The following is a 12,184-nucleotide window of genomic DNA, read 5'->3' as shown; positions in this document are numbered from 1 at the left end:
TTCTAAGATCCTTTTTTTAAACATTTTTTACTGATTTATAATCATTTTACAATGTTGTGTCAAATTCCAGTGTAGAGCACAATTTTCAGTTATACATGAACATATATATATTCATTGTCACATTTTTTTCTCTGTGAGCTACCATAAGATCTTGTGTATATTTCCCTGTGCTATACAGTATAATCTTGTTTATCTGTTCTACAATTTTGAAATCCCGTCTATCCCTTCCCATCCTCTGCCCCCTTGGCAACCACAAGTTTGTATTCTATGTCTATGAGTCTCTTTGTGTTTTGTATTTATGCTTTTTGTTTTTGTTTCTGTTTTTTGTTTTGTTTTTTAGATTCCACATATGAGCAATCTCATATGGTATTTCTCTTTCTCTTTCTGGCTTACTTCACTTAGAATGACATTCTCCAGGAACATTCATGTTGCTGCAAATGGCGTTATGTTGTTGGTTTTTATGGCTGAGTAGTATTCCATTGTATAAACATATCACCTCTTCTTTATCCAGTCATCTGTTGATGGATATTTAGGCTGTTTCCATGTCTTGGCTATTGTAAATAGTGCTGCTATGAACACTGGGGTGCAGGTGTCATCCTGAAGTAGGGTTCCTTCTGGATATAAGCCCAGGAATAGGATTCCTGGGCCATACGGTAAGTCTATTCCTAGTTTTTTGAGGAATCTCCACACTGTTTTCCACAATGGCTACATCAAACTGCATTCCCACCAGCAGCATAGGAGGGTTCCCCTTTCTCCACAGCTTCTCCAGCATTTGTCATTTGTGGATTTTTGAATGATGGCAATTCTGATTGGTGTGAGGTGATACCTCATTGTAGTTTTGATTTGCATTTCTCTGATAATTAGTGATACTGAGCATTTTTTCATGTGCTTATTGATCATTTGTATGTCTTCCTTGGAGAATTGCTTGTTTAGGTCTTTTGTCCATTTTTGGATTGGGTTGTTTGGTTTTTTTCTGATTAATTCGTATGAGCTGCTTATATATTCTGGAGATCAAGACTTTGTCGGTTTCACTTGCTTCATTTTTCTTGCTTTTATTTCTTCTAGGAGAAAATTTTTGAGATGTATGTCAGATAATGTTTTGCCTATATTTTCCTCTAGGAGGTTTATTGTATCTTGTCTTATGTTTAAGTCTTTGATCCATCTTGAGCTGATTTTTGTGTATGGTATAAGGGAGTGTTCTAGCTTCATTGTTTTACATGTTGCTGTCCAGTCTTCCCAACACCATTTGCTAAAGAGACTGTCTTTATTCCATTGTATAATCTTGCTTTCTTGGTCAAAGATTAGTTGACCAAAAGTTTGTGGGTTCATTTCTGGGCTATCTATTCTGTTCCATTGGTCTATATGTCTGTTTTTGTACCAATACCATGCTGTCTTGATGACTGTAGCTCTATAGCATTGTCTGAAGTCTGGGAGAGTTATTCCTCCAGTCTTTCTTTCTTTCTCTTCAGTAATGCTTTGGCAATTCAAGATCCTTTTTGGTGTAAAATTTCCAAGGGTTTACTATCTAGTCCTCAATACAATATTTATAGAAGTGTTTGATTATAATAGAAAGTTACTGATGATGTATGAAAATTAATGTTATAATTCAGATCAAATAGAAAGTTAAAGCTAGAAATATGTATCTGAAGCTTAGTGGCTTATCTGCATGACATTTACTTTTGTACTATGTATAAGCAAGCATGTTTAAACAAACTGATACTTATATACATGCTAATCCTTAGGAGATTACCAATTTCCAATTATAGCACAGTATACTTCTTTAGTAACTACTTAAATAATTAATTCTACAGTATTTTTAAATTATGCATTCCACATATATTAAAATCCATGCATTGATATTTTATAGCCTCAAGAGGCTTCCCACAAAATACTTAATGATTTATATTGGGAAAACTTGGCAGACAGAATCTTGACCAAGTGGCAAAGGTTACCATCAAGAGTAAAGGAAAAATTAACATTTTGTGACTTTTGCTCTGATGTACTGAGAAAACAATATCACTTTTGTGGTATTCTGGACTAAAATAATAGTAGTAGTAGTAGTAGTAGTAGTCGTAGTAGTAGTAATAATAACAACAAACTGAGAAAAGTCAGACAAATCCAAATCAGTCATTCTATTAAAAAACCACTCTGTACTCTTTAGAAATACAGTCATGAAAGGTAACAACTGAGGAACTGTTGGATTGAAGGAGACTTAAAAAACATGACTACTAATTGTAATGTCTAATCCTAGATCAGGTCTTGAATTTTAAAGGACATTATTGGGAAAAACTGGCAAAACATGAATGGAGTCTATGGATTTGGATAGTAGAAATCTACCCATGTGAACTTGACAAATGCACTAAGATTACATAGGAAGTTATACGTTTTTGTGAGATATAAGGGTATATAAGGGGCACCATGCTGCAGCTTCACTGGTTCAAGGGAAAAAGTGTGTGTGTGTGTGTGTGTGTGTGTGCATGTGTGTGTGTGTATAAAACTATATATATAGTTACATATATGTAAAAATCAGAGAGACAGTGAGAATAAGACAACTATCAAAAAATGCTAAGAATCAAGGAAGCTGGGTGCTGAGTGAAAAGTGTATGGTTTTTCTTGTACTATTCTTGCAACTCTGAATCTCAAGCTGCAAGTTTGAAATTGTTTCCAAATTAAAAAAAAAAAACTATGCTTTGTAGTTTGTGATCTGTAACAGTTAATCTTAAAATCTATTATATCATATAATAACTTTTAGCATCTCTTAGAATTTAATCCATTTAAAAAGTTTCAGCAGAGTTAAAAAAGATAAAACAAAAATTATTCTAACCCTGATCCTATTCTATTTTCATGCTCTGCTCCCTCTAACTATTCCAAAGCCTGAATAATCAAGCTTCCAAAGGCCTTTTAGAGATCTTACTCCCTCCATTCCTCCTACTCTCCCACGTATTTCAGGCTTAAAAGGAATACAAAGCAAAAACACAACTAAAACCTCCTCTATACACAGACACCCAATCCAGGAATAGCATTTTGTCATTATATGCTATGTTTGCTGTCTTTTTTTTGGTAAGGAAGCTCCTTTCTAATCCTAATTTGCTAAATTAAAAAAAAATCTTTTTAAGCTGCAAATAGGTGCTGAATTTTATTAAATTGTGTGTTTTTTTGCATCTATTGAAACAGGCATATAACTTTCCCATTTCATCTATAAATGTGGTAAATTAATTGATTTTCTAATGTTAAACTCAGAACCTTGTAAGTCCTGGGATAAACCTTTCTTGGAATTAAAAAATAAATATACATACACATATATATATTCATTACTGGATTATTTACTAATATTTTATTGGGGATTTTTTTCACCTATGTTTATAAATGAAACTAGCTTATAAGCATCTTTTCTCATGCTGTCCTGGTCTGGTTCTTGGTGTCATGGTTTGCTAGCTCCTAAAATGAGCTGGTTAAGTGTTCCCTCTTTACCTTCTCTGAAATCATTTAATTAGGCTGAAATTATCTGTTCCTTGAATGTTTGCCAGAGTTCCATCTGTAAGGTTACCTTTTCTTTTCAGGGGGTGGGAGAGGTTAAATTTTTAGCTACTGATATAATTTCTTTCATTATTTTAAAATTCACCTAAGTTTTCAAATTTATTGGCATAAAATTGCTCACATTCAAATTGTGGTTGATTGTTTGCAAAAATGGCTATAATTCCCTTTTCCATATCCATGCCCCTGGATAGCTGGGTCCTGCACTTATTCTAGGTTGGCTGTGTGACTTGCTTTGGCAATGGGACATTAAGTAAATGGACTTGAAAAGTACCTACACAACCGAGCGTGTCCTCTCTTGTTGCTCTTACAATTAGAGAACTACCATGTGAACAACTCTAAGTAAGTCTGCTCAAGGATGACGCTATATGAAGGACAACCAAAGTCTCAGCTGGAACATGTGAAACCATCTTAGCTCATCCAGTCACCAGCTAACCCACCAACTGACTAGAGATGAATGATGGAGCCCAGCAGAGAGAGAACTGGCCCAGACCAGAAGAATCACTTTGCCAACTCAAAGAATTGTTAGCTGAATAAAATGGCTGTGGTGTTAAGACACTTAGTTTTGGAGTGGTTCATCATGGAGCAAAGACTAAGTCATGTACTAATATTTTGAAACCTATGCTATATATGAGTTAATGTCTTTTATATTCCTTTCTCTCTACTTGCTATAAAGTTCTCTTGTAAAATATCACTTCAACTGTATTCCACAGGTTCTGACATGCAATATCTTCCTATTGATCATATCTTGGCATTATTAATTTCCATTAGCATTTCTTGATGCCCAAGGTATTTAGAAGCGCTTACTTTTTTCTTTTCACAATTTTAAGGTTTTTGTAACTGCCTTACTCACTGATTTGTAATTTAATTTTATTGTGATAATAGAACACAGTTTGTACAACACTCTGAAATTAGCTGACATATGCTTTATTCCAGAGTTTCCCAAATTTTCTCAGTTCATAGTGTAGGCAAAAGATAATACTAGTTTCCTTTATTGAGTAGTTAGGTCCAAACAACAAATAGTACTTTGAAGTAGAAACATAGAAATGAAAAGAAAAAAAATTTATTTCACTCAGACAAAATATGTGATTGAAAAAGACAGTGCAATCTAATGTTTAAATTGTGAACTATCTCAAGGTCTAATAATTCTGTGGTATCTGAAATGTTAAGTTGTCACTGTGTTTTTGTCAAAAATTTTAGAATATCCTAAGATATCTCTTTGAGTTCATTATGGAGTGTATACAATATACGGTGCAACAAATATGGCTTTATACTATTACAAAACCAATTTTCAAATTTGTGTGGGGTTTTATATGTGTTCATTAGATAATATATGGAAATTAAATTATCCACCTTTTAATCTCCTATTAATTGGGTGTTTATTGTTGACTAAAATACCTCCCACAATGATTATGTCTTTGACAAATTTCTCCCTGTAATTCTGTCAATTTTGGCTTTATATCTATTTGGACATATGTTATTAGGTGCATACAAGTTAACTGTTATTATAGCTTCTTAGTAAATGTTTCTTTTATCAAAAATTAAGTAACAACCTTTGCATTTGAATTGAAAACATCCTAACATAGTCCCAAATAGGGCATGAAAGTTATACTTTTTACTCTTAATAAAATTAATTTACTAGCCAAGGAAAGATAATCAGTCTTTGGGTAGGTTTCTGGTGATTTGATTAATCATTAAAGGAGGCTTCATCAAAACCAGTAACTTCAACTTGTAATTGATAATTTAGAGATTTTTACCCTCCTAGATAATTCACAAGTTCAGCATCCAGAGAAGGTATCTTTCTCTTTTGTCAAGTGGGAGGGGAGCTCAGAGGATATGGGAACTAGCCTGGTTTCAACATCTATCTCATCTACAAACACACACATAGATTAGATCCATTTTTAAAGTTCCTTTAGAAATCCATTATTAATCTATTAACCTGTGCATATACTTAACGCTTTTTAGATCTTCTGTTTTCTGATAATTGGTTGAACCACATGGAATTGCCACTCTGTATATCAAAAAGGTTAATTATGGGCAATTTCTTATGACTTAACCTAATTTTTTTGAGTTAATAAATTCTGTATTATTAATCTTATATCCTGAAATTCTTCTTTTTCATTTCATCTTAGAAAAAGTGGCTTGCAATTCTATACTAAATTTGTGGAACTGATGTCAGCAGTTACTTCTTTTAAATATTATGAAAAAGATAGATAATTATTTACCAGCCACATTTCAAACCTGAAATAATTAAATCTGTTTTTACCCAGCAATATCTTCATTGTCTTAAATCTTTATCTAGTTTTAGTTCCTGTAAAATTTAAATCTTTATTTTACAGATAAGTAAATGGGGACACAGAGAATCTGGCTAAATTAAATTATATACCTAGGAAATATCAGTTAAGATTTGAACCCAGGTTGTGGCTACAGATTTTTATTTCTTAAAGATATTCAATGGCTTGCTTCTTCTAAGAAGTAGCCCAATTCTGGCTGTGTCTAAATGCTTGTAAAGAGGTAGAAAAAAATGCTCAAAAGAGAGACTTTCCCCTCAATATTAACATTTATGAAGAGACACTACTGCTGGGTGGTTACATGAATATTCATCCCATGAGTTTTATATGTTATATTTACATTTGGAGCAGTCTGCTCAGTTTGTCATACTTTGAAAATTAAAAGAAAAAAAACCCACCAAAGTATTACTTGTTCATCAATCAGGTAAAAATCTGACAACCTAACACAAATTACTTTTCCCGCAGGAACACTGAGCTGATCTTATCAAATGGCTGCTTTTCTTGGACTCTAATTTACCAATCCAGGGTTTTTTTAAATGGAAACTTTTATTGAGATAACTGTAAATCTGCATGCAGTTTTAAGAAATAATGCAGAAGTCCCTTATACACTTTGCCCAGAATACCACCCCATGGTATCATTTTGCAACATTATAGTATAACATCACAACCAGGACAGTAACACTGACACAATTCACTGATCTTATTCAGATGTTAGGTCTTATTTGCATTCACTGTATGTGTGTTTATGTGTATTTAGTTCTATACAATTTTAACACCTGTATAGGTTCTTGTATCCACCATTATAGTCAGGATACTGAAAAGTTCTAAAACCAGGAGATGCCCCCCTGGTGCTCTTTTATAAGCAAACCATCTCCCTCTCACTTGCCTGCTCCAACTAAACCCCTGGCAACCATTAATCTGTTCTCCCTCCATTTCTAAAATTTTATCATTTCAAAAATACTCTCTAAATGGAATTATACAATATATAATCTTTTTTACGAGCTTTTTTTGCCCAGCATAATTCTCTGGAAATTCATACAAGCTGTTGCTCCTATCAATATAGTTCCTTTTTATAGCTAGGTGGTATTTCATGAATATACCATAGTTTAACCATTTGCCCTCTAAAGGACATCAGGTTGTTTCCAGGTTTCAGCTATTATAAAATAAAGTTTTTATCAACATCTGTGTATAGGTTTTGTATGAACACCCATTTTCTTATCTCTGGGTAAATGCTTAGGAGTGTGGCTGGTGATACATATACTAGTTACATGTTTTCCAGACTGACTGTACCATTTTACATTCCCACCAGCAACATATGAGTGATTCAGTTTCTCTGCATCCTCATCAGTATTTGGTGTTACTGCTTTTTTTTTTTTTTTACAATTTTTTTTTCTTTTTCTTTTTGGAAGTACTAGGGATTGAACCCAGGATCTCATGTATGCTAAGTATGTGCTCTATCACTGCGCTATACCCCAATCTCATTATCACTATTTTTTATTTAAGCTGTCCTGATATATGCTTAGTTGGTTTCAATCCATATTTCCCTGATGGCTAATGATGCATTAATCATCATCATTACCAACTGTATTATCTCCTTCAATGAAATGTCTCTTTATATCTTTTGCCCATTTTCTAGTTGGATTGTTTGTTTTTTCACTGTGGAGCTTTAAGAGTTTATTACATATGCTAGATACTAGTCCTATAATGGATATATGGTTTTCTCCCAGTTTCTAGCTTATATTTTCATCCTATTCACATGGGCTTTCACAAAGCAGTATTTTTTAATTTGCTATGGTTGATTTTCCTTTTATGAATTACAAGTTTATGGTGAAGTATAAGAACTCTTTGGCTCTAGATCCTGGTCAGTTGCCTCCATTTTTTCCTCAAAGTTTTATGCTGCACATTTGAGTCTAGAATCCATTTTGTGTTTTGTATAAGATGTGAAACTTAGGTTGAGGTTATTTTTTTCCCTTTGTTTTGCATATGGATGTTCTAGTACCATTTGTTGAAAAGACTATCCTTCCTCCATTGAATTAGTTTTGCACCTTTGCTAAAAATCATTTGGGTGTTTTCGTGTGGGTTTATTTCTGAATTCTGTCTTCTGTCCCACAGATCTATCCTTCTGCTAATACCAGACAGTATTCATTATCCTAGCTATTCCATTAGCTTTAATATTGGAAAGAGCAATGACTCCTATTTTATTTTTTGTCAGGATTTGCTTTAGCTCTTGCAGAGCCTGTGCCTTTCCATATACATTTTAGAATAAGACTGTCTATGTCTACAAAGAACCTTGGTGAGATTTTGGTAACAATAGATAAATTTGAGAATAGATATCTTTACTATATTAAGTCTTCTAATCCATGACCACAGTGCATGTTTCTCCCTTTACTTAAGTCTTACTTGATTTCTCTCATCAGCATTTTATAATATTCAGCATATAGATTCTATACATGTTTTGTTAAAATATACCAATGCATTTTATTTTCTTTGGAGTGACCAATGAGTGGTATCGTGCTTTTAATTTTGGTTGCTGAAAGCTCATTATTAGCATTTATAAGTGACTGACTTTTATGTGTGATCTTGCTGAAATCACTTACTAGTTCTAGAAGCTTTTTTCTTGTAGATTCTTCAGCATTTTTTACATAGATTATCACGTCATCTGCAAATAGGGACAGTTTATTTCTTCTGTTCCAAACCAATCTTTTAGTTCTTTTTCTTGACTTATGGCACTGGTTAGAACTTTCAGCACTAATGTTAAATAAGAGTGGTGAGAATGGACATCCTTGTCTTGTTCCCAGATTTAGGAGAGAAGCATTTCGTTTTTCACAATTAAATAAGATGTTAGCTATGGGTTTTTGGCAGATGCTGTTCATCAACTCTAGGTAATTTTCCCTTCTATGTATAATTTTTTGAAAATTTTATCAAGAAAGGGTATGAAATGCTTTTTCAGCATCAACTGATATGATCATATGATTTTTCTTCTTTAGCTTGTTAACATGGGGAATTCAGGATATTTTAAAAAAGAGATATTTTACTAAAAAGTCAAACAACTAGTCTGATCTGTCCAACAGGGCATTCTGGTGGTGTTTTTCTTTATGTAAGAACTTGACTTGCTGTAACCCCAGATCTAATGACAGTAAAGCCCTATGGCATATATGACTGATCAATCATCAAGAGAATATAATATAAATGTGTCAAAGTTATAAATGCCAGTGACAGGTTTTGGACTGATTTTCAATTTATGAAGCATTATTCAGTTAAACATTTACCACTGTAAATGTATGAGGCATCATAACATAATGGTTAAGAGCTCAGCTCTGACATTTTTCAGCTGTATGACTTTAGGCAAGTTATTTAATTCCTATGTAACTCTGTTTACAGCATGATATAAAACAGAAGTTTAGACTTCTGCATAAGTATGAATGCATAAGGGCCTAATTAAATAAGAAAGCAAGAAATCAAGGAGGTAAAGGAAGAAAAGAGAATTCAAACAAAAAGAATTTGAGGCCAGTAAAGCAGTATATATTAATAACTAGATCTCACCTTCAATTTTGATAGATTAGTATCAGCATCATTAAGTATGATTATTAGATTGGCCAGAAGTCCTTGAACTGTTACAAGTTTGTTACAAGATAAGGAGTTTGTGCTAGAAACCAACTGTGAAACTAAACACACCATTTAGTTCCATCATTTATTTACTTAGGGAGAAAGATCTTCTCAGTAAAGAAAGTAGTGTCTTGTTTAATATTTTGACACAAGCTCCTTAACTTGTCACATATCAGGACTTTTGAGTAGCAATGTTCTATATCTAAAATGTTTTTCTTAAAATTTCAATAAATGATTTAAATTTAAGAAGAATTTTAAGCTATTATAATTCAATTAAATTCTTGGATTTGAGCATTTAATGAGTACCAACTGCATGTCGAGAATTTGAGTAGGTATTTTCAGGTGGGCTGGGAGAGAGACCTGGGATGAGGCGAGAGGTTGGGGGAAGTGTGATTACTATCTTCATGTTAGAAGGTTACCATCTAATAGAAAGAGGTAGAGCTCATCTAAGAAACACTGGGGACTAGTTCTCTATTCTTGTGTTTTCAAGAATCTCAATGTCAGTAATAACAATGCTGTGATTTTCTCCTCAAAGGAGCAGTACAGATAGCAAGGCTGGAATCAGAGGCAGACACTCTGACTATAAAGAATGGAGGAATCTTCTCTTGAAGGGCTCTCCACACTTCTGTAAACTCGCATTAAAATCAATTAAGTTTTGTCTAATGTTTAGGCTTTGTTTCAGGAAGGGTTCACTTTCTGCTATTTACTCAGGGAATTCTTAAGTGTGAAATAAGGAATTGCTTAAGATTTCTTTAGTTAATTTCATTTAGATCCTCCTACAAAGATTTTCAAGAATTAATCAGAGTAATTAGAAAGGAAATAATGTTATCCAGAAGGAGAAAAAAAAAGATGAGATGAAAGGTCTCTAAGGTAATCAAGATGAGTATTTAAAAAGATGTACTCTGACAAGCAAAAAATTTTAACTCTATAAATTAAATAGAAGTCAGCACAACTTTGTAAGGAACAAATCACCAAATATAAATATAAGTGAATAGCTTAGATTTATAAGCATATCAGAAGGGCTAAACAACTTAAAACAGGGGAAGGTTCTGAAAAATACCAGGATCAATACAAAAGTTTTAGAGTTGTATTCCAAGCACAAAAAGTTAAGGGAAAGTAAAGCGGATTTTACTGGGGATCTGGGGGTTGCTGGTGTATTTCTTCATATGTACTTCATAAAGAGATGACAAAAAAAAAAAAAAGAATAATTACTTGCTTCCAATTTTATTCCTACTGCCTCTAACAAAGAGAATGATCTTCACATGATGAATGAAAAACCAGGCACAAAAGGACACACACCAGTCTACATAAAGTGCAAAATGTGCAAAATAATCTACAGTGTTAGAAATCAGGATAATGGTTACCTTTAGGGGACAGATGCACCTGAGAAGGGAACTTGGGATACAGGTAATGTTTTCTTTCTTGATATAGGAGCTGGTTACACAGATGTGTTTACTTTGTGAAAATTCATTAAGCTATACACTTAAGTTGTATTGACTTTTTTGCATGTATGTTGTATGTTAACAAAAAGTTAAAAAGGGGGGAAAAAAAAAAGCTAAGTCCAAAGTGCTAAGACTGGCAAGGAGCTCACCTTACTCACTTCATTAAGCTAAGGCTTAGTTCACTTCTGCGGTCCAAATGACCTAAGGATCTGAAAAAACTTGAAATATGATTGCCAAATCACTGCTATTCATCTGTAAGTATTCATGAAGAAATTAAGGAGTTGAAAGAACACAGGCATTAGCAAGTATTTTTTAAATTCAATAAAAATGGGGGAGAGGGTTACAGAAGATTTCAGGAACTATATACTATACCAATGAGTATATCATCGATGCTGAACAAAAATTCCTGACACAAAGTGGGTATTAAATAAATACTTATTGAGTAAATAAATGCACAGGTTTATTTAATTCTAATGACTCACTGAGAGTATGTGTACTTTCAGAATCAAGACCTTCCTTCTCTCTAAAACTGAAAGGTTTCAAGGCAGTAATTTAATATATGAGTTTCACGAGTAAATCAGATCAAGAAAAGGATCTAATCCAAGACAAACACTAAGATTTAGAAATAAGTTTCAAATCTATTTTTTTAAATGTACATGTAAATAGACAGAATTTATTATGCATACTTTCTTCAACGACAGTTAAAATTTGCTTAAAATGTGCTTGTATGAAAACACAATCTGATGAAGATAATTCAAAAATAATCGAAGAAAATAAAATAAATTTTAACAGCAGTTGCATTCAATTGGTAAGATATAAGGCAATTCTAGGACACTATGAATTCATCTACAAACAGAAAGAGACTCACAGACTTTAGTACACAATCTTACAGTTACCGGTGAAAGTGGGTGGGAAGGGATAAATTTGGGAGTTTAGGATTTACAAATGTTAGCCACTATATATAAAAACAGATTTTTAAAAAAAGTTTCTTCTGTATAGCAGAGGGAATTATGTTCAATATCTTGCAGTAATCTCTAATGGAAAAAATGTAAATGAATATATGCATTTACTGAGACACTGTGCTGTACACTAGAGATTGACACATTGTAAATGACTGTACTTCAGTTTTTAAAAATTAAAAAAAAGATATAAGGCAATTCTACTTTTATTTTTCTAAAACATCTTTAACAAGTTATGTATATACCTTTTGTATAAGGAAGGTGGAGGAATTCTGTCCAGCACATAGCCCATAGAAAGAGGATATTAAGAAAACATCTGAACTACAACAGATGTTGTGAAAATTTCAGTGAC

General features: G+C 33.0%; 1 protein-coding gene across 1 annotated transcript in view; it reads right to left on the bottom strand.

Annotated features, from left to right (window-relative positions):
* KPNA3 (karyopherin subunit alpha 3) overlaps positions 1–12,184 on the bottom strand; it is a 79,983-nt gene that overhangs the window by 32,629 nt on the left and 35,170 nt on the right. The gene's annotated exons all lie outside the window — the stretch shown is intronic.

This window comes from Vicugna pacos, chromosome 14 (genome assembly GCF_048564905.1).
Source record: "Vicugna pacos chromosome 14, VicPac4, whole genome shotgun sequence".
NCBI classification, from domain to species: Eukaryota; Metazoa; Chordata; class Mammalia; order Artiodactyla; family Camelidae; genus Vicugna; species Vicugna pacos.
This window is presented reverse-complemented; position numbering and strand designations above follow the sequence as displayed.